This window comes from Natrix helvetica, assembly GCF_964273705.1.
Source record: "Natrix helvetica genome assembly, chromosome: 1".
NCBI lineage: Eukaryota > Metazoa > Chordata > Lepidosauria > Squamata > Natricidae > Natrix > Natrix helvetica.
This window is the reverse complement of record NC_138548.1, coordinates 364221335-364235053: the sequence shown is the minus strand read 5'-3', so window position 1 is coordinate 364235053 and position 13719 is coordinate 364221335. Positions and strand designations below refer to the sequence as shown.

At 50.4% G+C, this 13719-nt stretch overlaps 2 protein-coding genes across 1 annotated transcript in view; both read left to right on the top strand.

Annotated features, from left to right (window-relative positions):
- LOC309384804 (uncharacterized protein) overlaps window positions 1-13719 on the top strand; it is a gene marked incomplete at its 3' end in the record, with an annotated part of 351454 nt that overhangs the window by 293937 nt on the left and 43798 nt on the right.
- The window catches only part of LOC309384240 (uncharacterized protein), a gene marked incomplete at its 3' end in the record, with an annotated part of 73169 nt that overhangs the window by 47815 nt on the left and 11635 nt on the right, over window positions 1-13719 (top strand). The window lies entirely within an intron of this gene.

Genomic DNA, 13719 nt, shown 5'->3' with positions numbered 1-13719 from the left:
CGTCCTTCAATCATGACCGTGAGGTGAATCTTCGCCCAGTTCAGGTGATTGATAGTGGCTGAACTGACAGACCACTCATCCAAAACGCTGTCCTTGTCAGAGACAGTGCAACAGTCCTCACAGGCTGTGTAAACTCTGTTGCGGTGGTGCGCCCCTCTCTTGTCCGCCGCAGGGGTCGGACACGGTAACTATGCCCTACAAACAGAGGCCAAATGTTCTTTTTTCCCACAGCGGCGGCATACTGCGGCTTTAAACTTGCATTGCGAGCGGAGGTGTTTTCCCTCACAGCTTGAGGCAGTTCTTCCCCGAGGTGGCGAAAACAGGCTTCCGCCCCGCTGCCCTGAGGTGGCTGATCTCATCGTCGCCCCCAGAGTCCAGGTCATCATCCTCATCCTGAGGATGGCTTGGCAAAAGAGGTATAATTCTGTTGGTACTTCTGGAGGACAGACGAGGTGCGCTCCACCATTTCGGATGTCCGAGCTTCATCCACTGCCAGGGTTAAAGATAGTTCGGACCTGGCTAGTAACCTCCGCTGGAGCCGCATATCACGGACTCCATAAATAAATTGTTCAAGCAGAGCCTCCTCCAAATCCGCGAACTCACAATGGACAGCTGATGCCCTCAGGGATGCGACATACTGATTGACGGGCTGGTCTTCTCGGTGTGTGCATTGTCAAAAAGCGTGCCGCTGGGCAAAACAGGACAGTGCAGGGGCATAGTGCCTCTTCAGCATGCTCAATAGAATGTTCCGGTGAGTGGCATGGACGGGGTGGGCGCGATTAGAGTACGAGCAGTAGCGAACATTTCTGGTCCGCAGGAGCTTCAAAAGAAACCCCTTTTTCTGTCAGCCGACAGGGCTATCAAATCTTGCACTTGGAGGAAACACTCAAAACGTTCAAGAAAAGCGTCCCATGACTTGCGTTCAGGGCAGTATTTGGCGAACATGCGCATGGTGGAGAAAATCGCCTTCAGGAGAGGGTTGCGGCTAATCAAATAAAATTATTATTATTATTATTATTATTATTATTATTATTATTATTATTATTATTATTATTATTATTATTATTATACGATTGTATCACAGCGGCCAGTTGATTCGCCGGATTTGGCATTGATTACTAGGCGGGCCCCACCCAGGGGCCTAGGACGTCGTAACGTATTTTCGTAATATACGTGCAGATCCAAGCAGTGCAGCTTTTTGCATTTGACTGATGGTGATTTTGTCAAGTTTTAACTGTTTTAAATGTAATTCCAGTGCTTTTGGAATAGCACCCAGTGTGCCGATTACCACTGGAATTACCACTGCTGGTTTGTGCCATAATCGTTGGATTTCAATTTTTAAGTCCTGGTATTTCGTGACTTTTTCATGTTCCTTCTCCTCGACCCTGCTATCACCTGGTATTGCGATGTCTATGATTGTAACCTTCTTTTTCTCAACCAGTGTGATGTCTGGTGTATTATGCGCTAGTATTTTGTCTGTTTGTATACGAAAATCCCACAGGATCTTGACCATCTGATTTTCGGTGACTTTTTCAGGCTTATGTTCCCACCAGTTTGTTGTTGTTTTAATGTTATAATTTTTGCACAAATTCCAGTGGATCATTTGTGCTACTGAATTGTGCCGCAATTTATAATCAGTCTGTGCGATTTTTTTACAGCAGCTGAGTATGTGGTCAACATTTTCATCAGCCTCTTTGCAAAGTCTACATTTGGCATCATCAGAGGATTTTTCGATTTTGGCCTTAATGGCATTTGTGCGGATAGCTTGTTCTTGCGCAGCCAGGATTAGTGACTCTGTTTCTTTCTTTAATGTACCTGCTGTTAACCATAACCAAGTTTTTTTACTGTCCACTTTATCTTTTATTTTTTCCAGAAATTGACCATGTAATGCTTTGTTCTGCCAACTCTCCATTCTTGATTTTATCACATCTTTTCTGTATTCTTGTTTTGTCTGTTGGGTCTTCAATAGATTTTTGTTCTTTACTTCAATTAATAGATGTTCTTGACTTTCTTTTAAATAATCTGCCAGTGCATGTTTTTCTTCTTCAACTATTTGCTTCACTTGTAATAATCCTCTGCCACCTGATTTTCGGGGCAGGTATAGTCTATCAGTGTCACCGCGTGGATGTAAACTGTAGTGCATTGTCATTAGTTTCCTGGTTTTTCGGTCCAAAATGTCCAAATCAGCTTGTGTCCAGTTAACTATACCAGCTGTGTATCTTATAACTGGTATTGCCCAGGTATTTATGGCCTTGATTGTATTTCCACCATTTAATTTAGATTTCAAAATTTTCCTAACTCTGTTGGTGTACTCTCTCCTGACAATAGTTTTTACTTCTCCATGTTTGATGTTATCCAACTGCAAAATGCCTAAGTAGGCTTCATTTTCGTTGCATTTAATTAGTTGGCCATTGGGCATTTCAATTCCCTCACATGTAGTGATTTTGCCCCTTTTTATGGATACAGTGGCGCATTTTTCCATGCCAAACTGCATTGAAATATCGGTGCTGAATATTCGGACTGTGTTTGTCAGTGATTGGATTTCTATTTCTGACTTTCCATAGAGTTTCAAATCATCCATATATAATAAATGTGAAATTTTTTCAGCTTTTTTGGCTGTTTGGTAGCCTAATTTCATTTTTTTTAAGATTACTGATAGTGGGATCATCACGATGAAGAAGAGAAGAGGTGAAAGTGAATCACCCTGGAAAATTCCTCGCTTGATATTAACCATTCCGTAGCTCTCATTCCCTACTGCCAACTCAGTTCTCCATTGTTTCATCGCCTTTTCAGTGAAGGATGTAATATTTTTACTAATACCAGTTGTTTCTAGGCATTTTATGATCCAACTATGTGGCAATGAGTCGAATGCTTTTTTATAATCAATCCAGACCATATTCAAGTTTGTTTTTCTTTTCTTACAATTTTCTAATATCAGTTTATCAATCAGGAGCTGATCTTTTGTGCCCCTACTCCTTCTTTTGTTGCCTTTTTGCTCTACTGGCAAGATGTTGTTTGTTTCCAAATAATCCATAATGTTATCTGCAATAATGCCTGTGAGTAATTTAAAGGTTGTTGGCAAGCATGTTATTGGTCTGTAGTTTTCAGGTATTGTTCCTTTAGTTGCATCTTTCTGAATCAAGTATGTTTTTCCAGTTGTCAACCATTCGTCAATTTGACCATTTTGTAAAATTTCATTCAGTTGCCTGGCCAACATTGCATGTAAACTGGTCAAATATTTGAGCCAGAAACCATGTAATTGGTCATTTCCAGGTGATGTCCAATTCTTTACTTTTTTTACTCGATTTTTGACCATCTCAGTTGTTATTTCTAATACTTGCATTTGTTTATTACCAATGCTTTCCTCAAAGTCATGTATCCACTTTGCTTCCTTATTGTAGTCCTTTGCATTTTCCCACAATTCTTTCCAGAATTCAGCTGTGGCCTGCTTTTCTGGTTTTTCACTTTTGGTGTCACCATTCACATTAAGAGTTTGATAAAAACGCCGTTGGTCTGATCGAAATTGCTGATTTTGTTTATACTGGTTGATTCGTGCCTCATATACGCCCGGTCGCTTGTACCAACCCCCGCAGGCTAGGTGGACAGGATCGGCAGAACCTGGGCCTTAGGCTGATGTTATGTAATGCGAGGTCCGTGATTAATAAGGCCCCCCTCATCAGTGACTTGATCACAGAGGGGGAGCCGGACCTCGCAGGAATAACGGAAACCTGGCTGGGCCCAGAGGGGGGGTTGCCCCTCAGGGAAATGTGCCCTCCAGGTTACCGTGTATTCCACCAGCCACGGGCCCAAGGTAGGGGTGGTGGGGTAGCGATAATCATCCGGGAAGATTTGGCACCGAGGGAATTCACTGTGTCGCAGATTTCTGGTTGTGAGTCTCTGGGTGTGAAATGGGGCCCAGGGAGTCAGCTGGGCCTGTTGATAGTATACCTGGCTCCCCGCCATACATCAGCGGCCCTGCCCGGGCTCCTCGAGCGGATCACGGAGATGGCGGTTGAAACCCCCAAGCTATTAGTGATGGGGGACTTTAACCTGCCATCGACGGGAGAGGCATCCGGGGCAGCCCGGGAATTCATGGCCTCCATGACAGCCATGGATCTGACTCAAGTAGTTCAGGACCCCACACACGAGAGAGGCCATATACTTGATCTTGTGTTTGTCTCCGACCAGTGGACGAGTGATCTGGGAAGAGGGAATTTAGTCATCACGCCCCTGTCATGGTCAGATCACTCACTTCTCCAGCTGGACTTCCCTGGCGCTGCTCCCCACCGCGGGGAGGCGGAACCAGACTATCCCAGATGGTTCCGCCCCAGGCGTCTGATGGAGCCAGATAGGTTCCAGGCAGAGCTTGGGCCACCTCCTGCAGACCTGCCCCACCCCCGGGCAGAGGACCTGGTAGCCGCTTGGAATAATGCGGCCGCCGGTGCCTTAGACCGGGTGGCGCCTTTGCGGCCTCTTCGACGGCCACGATCTACCCGGGCCCCCTGGTTTAACGGGGAGCTAAGGGCAATGAAACGCCTTAGGAGACGCCTAGAGAGCAAGTGGAGGTCCTCCCGCTCCGAATCCGACCGAGCACAAGTAAGAGCCTACGTAAGGACTTACCTTGTGGCAATAAGAGTGGCCAAACGTCAGTATTGTGCCACCCTTATAGCGTCCGCGGAGAACCGCCCTGCCGCCCTGTTTCGGGTGACCCGCTCCCTTTTGTCACAGGGGCAGCGGGACCCCCCATTACTGGGCCGGGCAGAGGAATTTGGAGAGTTCCTGCAGGATAAAATCGATCGGATCCGAAGGGGATGGACCCACCTCAGTGCTCCAGTGGGGACGTCTGAAGCTAGTCTTGAGAGACCATGCTGGGAGGAGTTTGACCCTGTTGTCACCGAAGATTTAGACAGGTTGCGCGGGCGACTGCGAGCCACTACATGTTTATTGGACCCGTGTCCCTCCTGGTTGGTACTGGCCTCCTGGGAGGGCTCACGAGGCTGGCTACTGGAGCTGGTGAACGCTTCGCTGGGTGAGGGCCTTTTACCAGCCGCCTTGAAAGAGGCGGTGGTGAGGCCCCTGCTCAAGAAGCCTTCTCTGGACTCAACGGAGCTAGCAAATTACCGTCCTGTCTCCAACCTTCCTTTCTTAGCGAAGGTTGTTGAGAGTGTGGTGGCTCAGCAGTTTCCGCGTCACCTAGAAGAAGCTGATTATCTAGACCCGCGCCAGTCCGGCTTCCGGCCCGGTCACAGCACGGAGACAGCCTTGGTCGCGTTGGTGGATGATCTCTGGAGGGCAAAGGATGGGGGTTGTTCCTCCATCCTTGTCCTATTAGACCTCTCGGCGGCCTTCGATACCATCGACCATGGTATCCTATTGCGCCGTCTGGAGGGGTTGGGGGTCGGGGGCACCGTATTACGATGGTTCCGCTCCTACCTCTCTGGCCGGACGCAATGTGTGTTGGCAGGAGAGGAGAGGTCGACCGCGAGGCCCCTTATCTGTGGGGTCCCACAGGGCTCGATCCTCTCGCCTCTCCTGTTCAACATATATATGAAGCCGCTGGGTGAGATCATCCGTGGTTTTGGGGTGGGATACCATCTGTATGCTGATGACACTCAGCTGTACATTTCCACCCCAAACCACCCCAACGAGGCTGTTGAAGTGATGTCCCGATGTCTGGAAGCCGTACGGGTCTGGATGGATGACAACAGGCTCAGGCTCAACCCCTCCAAGACAGAGTGGCTGTGGCTTCCGGCTTCCCGGTTCAACCAGCATATGCCATCGCTGACCATCGGAGATGATCAATTAGCCCCGGTGGAAGGGGCACGCAATTTGGGCGTCCTCCTTGATGCCCGGCTGTCTATGGAAGATCATGTGACAGCCGTGGCGAGAGGGGCGTTCCACCAGGTTCGCCTGGTGCGCCAGTTGCGGCCCCTTTTGGACCGGGAGGCCTTGCGTACAGTCACTCACGCGCTGGTGACGTCTCGCCTGGACTACTGTAATGCTCTCTACATGGGGCTCCCCTTGAGGTGCACCCGGAGACTGCAGTTGGTCCAGAATGCAGCCGCGCGGGTAATTATGGGGAGATCGAGGTTCTCCCATATAACACCTATCCTGCGCGAGCTGCACTGGCTTCCTGTGGTCTACCGGGTGCGCTTCAAGGTACTGGTTACCACCTTCAAAGCGCTCCATGGCACAGGGCCTAGTTACCTGCGGGATCGCGTCCTGCCCCATACATCCCTGCGACCCGTCCACTCACACAGAGAGGGACTACTCCGGGTGCCGTCCTCCAGAGAGTGCCAGAGGGCAGCGCCCAGAAGTAGGGCCTTCTCTGTAGTGGGCCCCACCCTTTGGAATGACCTCCCCCCAGACATCAGAACTACAACCGACCTTCGCTCCTTCCGTATGAAGCTGAAAACCTACCTGTTTCGACTAGCTGACCTGGCATAACTCTACAACCTCCCCAGCCCAGGGCATTTTTAATTGTAATTTTAGTTTTTAAGGGTTAATTTCACTGGGGTTTTAACTTTTTAAGTATTGTAACTTATTTATTTATTCTTACCTCCTCTATACGCTATATAATACCTTTGTACGTCGCCCCGAGTCCCTGTGGGGAGAGGGGGCGACTAATAAGTTCAAGTAATAAATAAATAAATAAATAAATAAATAAATATCTTTCAATTTTCCTAGCTGTTGCTGTTATCTGCTGTTTTACAATCTCTACAGCTTCATTGATGTTTCTTGTATCCAATCTATACCTTCTGATTAGCTGATCTATAATTTTGTTGTTTTTAAGCCGTTGCTCACGCATGTTCTTCAAGTTGCTAGCATCTGCCCTTAATTTTTTGACTTTTTGTTCTAATTGGATTTTCCACTTTGGCTTTGATGCTTTTTCCATTGTGTGATTAGGTACTTTGATTTTAATGCCTAGTTCATTAGTGACTATTACAGCTGCACTGTACATTAACTGGTTCGTTTCCAAGATGGATCGCGGTTCAATTGTTGAAAGCACTGCATTAACCATTTTCATGATAGGACCCAAAATTTTCTTAGGGACAGTTTTTAGTGATGGTAAACGTTGCCTTTCCTCCCTAGCCAGAAAATGCTCCATGATCTTGTCCTTCAGTTCATTTTGTTTTTGAGTTGGTTCATCAGTTGGTTCAATGGTAACTAGTTCTGGTGGTAGTGTTGTTATTTCCTCTCCGGCAGCTTCCTCTGGGAGTTCTCCTATGATTTCTTTAGTTGTGTCATGAATATCAGTTATTTCCTCTTGTGATGTTGTTGTTGTTTTGCAATTTGCCTGAATTTCCTCAAGTTCAACTTCGCTAAACACTTTATTCCGTATAATAAATCGCCTTTGATCTGCTAGTCGTTGTTCACTAACATTTGAATCTGGATATTGTTGTTTCCATAAATCATACATTCGCTTTAAATAGCCTCTTTTTTTTGGCTCTGAGTTGTAGTAACAGGCCATTATGGCACGATTTTCATCTGCACTATATTTCTGTCGTTTTGTTGGCTGGTCCACTTGTAGCCCACTTGTCGACGGATGCCCAGGGACCTCAACATCCGCCGCGGCCCTTGTTAACCCGCATGACGACCGATGCGGTATAGAATTTTTATTCGTTTCTTTCACCATGTTGTATGGGTTGGCGAGTTTTTTTATGGGGCCAAGTTGCCAACCTGACCCCAACCCTCCTCCTTTCTCATCCGGGCTTGGGACCGGCAACGGCGGAGTTGTTGTTGTTGTTGTTGTTGTTGTTGTTGTTGTTATTATTATTATTATTATTATTATTATTATTATTATTATTATTATTATTATTATTATCTTCGTCGCCAATGCTTTGGTCTGGTAAGCTGAGGTAAGACAGATGCTATTGTATGCAATGGAATGCTTTATTAACAAGGCCAACACAGGTAACAACAACAACTAACAGGGAACCCTGACAGCTATTTATATGACTGCTGTCAGGCGGGCAGCCAATCCGGGGGCTTCAATTCCCGCGTCTGCAAACAGGCTCGTCGCAGCCAATCAGAACAGACCCAGAACATTCTGCCTAGTGCCGGTTGTAACTCCGAGGACTTGACACTTTCCGCCCATTGAGACGAAGAACAGCCATTCTTGAACCAAAACCGAGATCCTATTTGCGGTGGGTCAGAAAACCCCACAGCGCTGCGGGTAAAAGCGGCCCTCCGGCAGCCCCTTTGCCAGGAAGGGAGCAAAAGGCAGAACTTATGGCTGTGAGGCTGCGTCTCCCGTTTATTCATCCACAGCCGCCCCCCACCCCACCCCTGTCCCATCCAGGCAGGATCCCGGGAGAGGGCAAAAGGAAGTCCATACTTCCCTCCAGGGTTGGCATGACACGTCCCCCGGCTGCCGCCCCCCAAGACTGAAGGGATCCATGCTCCCACTTTCTCTGCTTCTCTCTCTGCGCCAAACTAAACTCTTCTATCGGATGAAGTCAACAGGGACTGTGCCTGGAGATCGATGTTGCTGCAGAAGGGAGGATTCCCACTGGTCCTTTCGCTTTTCTGGGCACTCCCAAATACAAAATTGGATTTAATGCCCCAATGGAGACCCAGTGATTCCGCCTCTGGGGCTGGAGACCTCGGCGTCTTTCTCCTCTGTCTTTGGGGGCACTTGTGGGGCAGCATCCATGGCTTTTGCTGGGCTCCCCCCGATTCTGCTGGTGGAGGCGCTGGCCCGGATCCCCGGAACCGAAAGGGGAAAAGGAGACCCTCGGTAAGGAGGGTCTATTCTGGGTGAGGAGAAGGGCTCTGAGGGGCCGTCAGTGCTCCTAGGGGAGGAGGGGAGAAAGGGGCTGGGACCCCCCCTGTGGGAAAAGGCGTAGAGGGAAGAGAGGCGGGAGCCTGCAGGACCCTCCATCTCCGCGTGATGTCTGCCCCTTTGCTCGCCACAATTGCCCCCGCAGGACGAAGAGAGACCCCTCCTCTCTGACAGAGGTGGTGGTGGGGGTCGCAGGAAGGCAGCCGGTGTGGGATCAGAGGCAGCCTCACTCCCCTCTAGCCCACCCCACCCCCGTGGGTAGGTGGGAGTGGGACCTTCGGGACCCTGAATTGGAGCTAGAGCTCCAAAGGTTCCTGCACCAGATGACCTACAATGTCCCTTCCAACTCTGTTAATCTGTTAAAGAGATTGGACAACCGTTCGCCTGAAATGGCATAGGGTTTCCTGCCTGAGTCGGGGGTTGGACTAGAAGACCTCCAAGGTCCCTTCCAACTATATTTTTCTATTCTATATCTGTTCTATTCTATTCTTTCCTCCCTCTCTTCCTCCCTCCCTCCCTCCCATCCATCCATCCATCCATCCATCCATCTATCCTTCCTTCCACTTTATTGAACTCCCTGGGAGGAAAACCGGGTTTCCCATAGTCTTGACGGGAATTGAAGGAGCATAAATTATGACATAAGAAGAAATAAAATAAGTGCCTCCCCCCACATCGCTTGCACAGGACCAGCCCGATCCCTGCGTAACCTCCAAATTTTCTGCTAAAGGGAGTGGGAAAGACCCGAACCTTTTCTAAACTGAGGGAAGGGCAAGAAATGCCGACACCCCCCCCTTTGGAAAAACGTCCCCCTCGGAGGGAAGACGTAAGCCCCCTCCCAAAGCCATGGGGCGCCTCTCCATGCGAGGGAAGGAGGGTCAGCGGCGACCAGGTAGCTCTTTGGGATGGGGGGCGGGGGGCGGGACTGGGACCCAAGAGCAACCAGAGAAAATCCTTGGCCTACTCAGACTATGAAAAAAAAAGAGATTTTCCCCTGAGCCTTTCCTGGATTCTGCCTTTTTCAGCCTTTGGCCCTTTGGCCCCTCTCCGACTGTGGAGCTTCCCCCATGCCTCTGGGGGAAGGCCGGGCAGTGGGGCTGTTGCTTCCCCTCCCATCACCCAGGAGACCCACCCTCCAGATTTGGCCCTGCCTTCTCCTTAGTCAGCCCCACCCCCCAGTACTTTCAGGGACGCTTTCCAAGTTCCCCTCCTCCAAGTGAGCTGGAGGAAGCCCAGAGGCCCCTTTCAGAGAAGGACCAGGGCCAGGGGTGAAATTCAGTAGGTTCTGAGAAATTTTGAGTGGTTCAGAAAACCGGCAAATACCACCTCTGTCTGGCCCCAGAGTATGGTGGGAATGGGAATTTTGCAATATCCTTCCCCTGCCACGCCCACCAAGCCACGCCCATAGAACCGGCAATTTAAAAAAATTGAATTTCACCACTGCCCCCTCTCCTGACCGGACAGTTTGGGAACCTAAACAGACATCTAGTCCACCGCTCCATGCACACAGAGGAAAGTCTAGCTGAGAATCGTGAAGAGATCAAAGAAAATGGAGGGTCCCTTCTGGGCCTACCCTGAACCACCCCCCACCCTTCAGCTGCAGCTTCTCAAGACTGAAGGGATTCCCCCCCCTTCACTTTCAGTTTCGCTCTGCGCCGAACTCTCCCGCCCCCTCCTTGTGAAGTCACAAAGGACTCTGCCTGGAGACGGATGACGCTCCAGCAGCGAGAATTCCCATTGGTGCTTGACCTCGTTCTGGCCCCTCCCAGCTCAAAAGTCCGAGAAAAACGCCCCCCCCCCCCCATTCCTCCTCTCGGGCTTGGAAGCATCTGCCCGAAACACACACACACACGTTCATTAAATGTGCCGTAGGAAGAGCTGCTGCGCTGGATGATAAGGCGGGGGGAGAGGTAGCGAAGACAAGTTGGGGGTCAGAAACAGACACCCCCAATCCAAAGGGAAGCCCCAGAAACCCCTCAGCTGGATCAGGCAGAGGCGCCGCCTTCTCTCACGGGAGAAAAAAAGCGATTTCCACCCTTCAAACACGCGTCTCCCTTGCTCGGAACGTCTGGACGAACCGGCCCCTTCCGATTCCCCTCCCCTCGACCCCAAATGTGAAGGAATCCCCGCCTCCCCCATCTCCGGGCTCCCGAGTAACAGCCGCAGGGCAGCAAAGGGGCTCCTGGATCGGCTTGGAGGGAGGAAGAAGCTACGACGATCGCCTCGGGAGCCCGAATGGCGGCGGCGGTTGCGAGAGGCGGAGACCCGACCCTCGGCCTCCCCGAGAGAAAGGCTGGCCGGAGGGGAAAGGCGGCCGGAGATCAGGGGAGGGAAACCACGGCGTTTCTCGGAGGGGGATCCGAGGCAGCCGCTGCTTCAGGGAGGAGAATTAACCGGTGGAACTCCTTGCCACCAGAGGTTGTAAATGCTCCAACACTGGAGGGTTTAAAGAAGAGACTGGACATCCATTTGTCTGAGATGTTATATAGCTTCTCCTATGCCTGAGCAGGGGGCTGGACTAGATGACCTCCAAGGTCCCTTCCAGCTCTGTTCTCTTCTAACTGCAGGCCGTTCTTGGTTCTGCCTGTCAATAAACCTCCTTTCTTAAGCAGCCTCCATTTTATTCCCTTCTTGGAACTGGACCTGTTTTTCCTGCCGATACTATCAGGGGATAAAATAGAAACCCACGACTGGAAGGTGAAACTGAAGAGGTCTAATGTGGAGGAAACATGCAGCCGGTGTATAGCATAGCCTTTATTGTCATTGTACAAAATAAATACAACGAAATTGTCCAAATGAAGAGTGAGACACGGACACAAACTTCTAGTTTTATATCAATATAAAATGTATTTGACATTCGCAGCAGAGAAGACATTGAGGAACATCCTGAGGTAAATCTCAAACGGCGCCCAGAAGGAAAAGGCGGGGAAAAGGGGAAACGCCCCCTTTCCACCCGCAGCAACCAATCAGAGCTCAGATCCCGTCAGGCGGGACCCCGCCCTCACTCACCCACAACGGAGCGTTTGAAACCGTCCTTTCCTTCTCCAGCCATTAAATTGGATATCTTCACATTTAAAGTGTTCAAAAGAAACAGACCAAAAACGACTTTGATTTACTCCATTAGATTGAATTAAATTTTCTCCATTAGATTGAATTCTCAGGCTGGAATGCTTTCCCCCCCCCCCCTTTTCTCTTCTACCTCAGACTTTCTTTTCCCCTCTTTCTCCCCCCCTTAATTTCCTATTTCCTCTTTTTTCTTTTATGTTTTGTACAATTAATGAATAAATAAGATCTTGAGGAGCTAGAGAAGAGTGCAGAGAAGAGCAACAAAGGTGGAGCTAAAACATAAAAAAAACGGTTGCTGGAACTGGATGAGGGATGAAAAGAAGGAGGGGAGACATGATGGCATCTTCCGATATCTCAGCGGCTGCCACGGAGACTTCTTTTCTCTTATTCCGGTGTTTCTCAACCTTGGCGACTTTAGGTCCTCCGGACTCCAACTCCCAGAATCCCCAACCAGCCAGCAGAGAATTCTGGGAGTTGAGGTCCACAGGACTTAAAGGCGCCAAGGTTGAGAAACAGTGTCTTATGCAGACCCAATGAAGTGGGCCTATCCTGGCACTTTGCGCCAAATCCACCAGGGGGCGCCTTCTGCCAAGAGAGGGAACTCCAGGCGCTTCCCCATTGGCCCACTGGAGGGCGAACGTCACGGCTGACTTTCCAGAGGAGGCTGAGAAGGAAGTGACATCATTGAGCTTTCCCTCTCTAGGACGCCGCACTCGCTCTCCTTAACCGCTGGGGCTCCGCAGGAGGCGGGGAGGCTGCGGGGGAGGCTGGCGGGAGGACATCCAGTCGTGCCCCGGGTGAGTTGCGGGCCCTTCCCGAGTCCCACTCTCCCCAGCCGCCCTCTCCCTGCAGGGGAAAGCAGGAGAAGCGGGAAGAGCCCGAGTGGGAGGAGGGGAGGGTCGGCTTTAGGGAGGCCCAGCAGGAGAGGAGAGAAGGCGGGCGAGGAGGGGGCAGGATTCGCACCGGGCTCCCGAGGGCCCCATTCTGTCTCCGGAGGGGGAGAGAAGCGGGGCGGCCTCACCAGCTGCCTCCTTCCCGGCCCTGCGCTGGGATGAGCCTCTTGAGGCAGGTTGGGTGAAGGTTCTTCAGTGGCTGAATTTCCACTTTCCAATTCTTGGCTTTTCTTTTTCATCCCATCTCAGATGCAGAAACTGGAAGCCATTTGTGGTCTTTGCAAGGCAAACTTTTCTCTTGGGGAGGAAAACAAAGAGCGGAATAACTTGCAGAGATCCGTCCTGGAGCCCCAGAAATTGCCCCGTGAAGGAAAAGGCATCTGGAGACCCACCAGAGTCCTTGGACCCACCTGGAGTTGCTCTGCAGGAGAGACAAAGGATGGAGACACAACCTTTGGCCAAGGAGGGAAGCGGAAAAGGCCCTTCAGCTCCTCAGCCTGGGAAGGGGGGGAAGCTCTGGACAAGGACTGGGCAGAAGATCCTGGAGGAGGAAACCATCCGCCCTTCCGAAGTTCAGCCGCGGAATTTCATCCAATACCAGGAGGCTGAAGGTCCCCGAAGACTTTGCAGCCGACTCCATGACGTTTGCAGGCGATGGCTGAGACCAGAAAAGCACACCAAAGCCCAGATGTTGGACCTGGTGGTTCTGGAGCAGCTCCTGGGTCTCCTGCCCCCAGAGATGGAGGGCTGGGTGCGGGAGTGTGGAGCAGAGAGCAGCTCCCAGGCGGTGGCCCTGGCGGAAGGCTTCCTCCTGAGCCAGGCAGAGGAGCAGAAGGAGCAGAAGGTCAGAAGGGAATAAAGAATGTGTTTGAATTCTCCTTCCCAAACTTCTTTGACATTCATAATATGTGGCAATTCACCGATTCTTGTCGGACATTATTCCATTCTTTTCTCATTGAACCTCACTTATGGATGTTG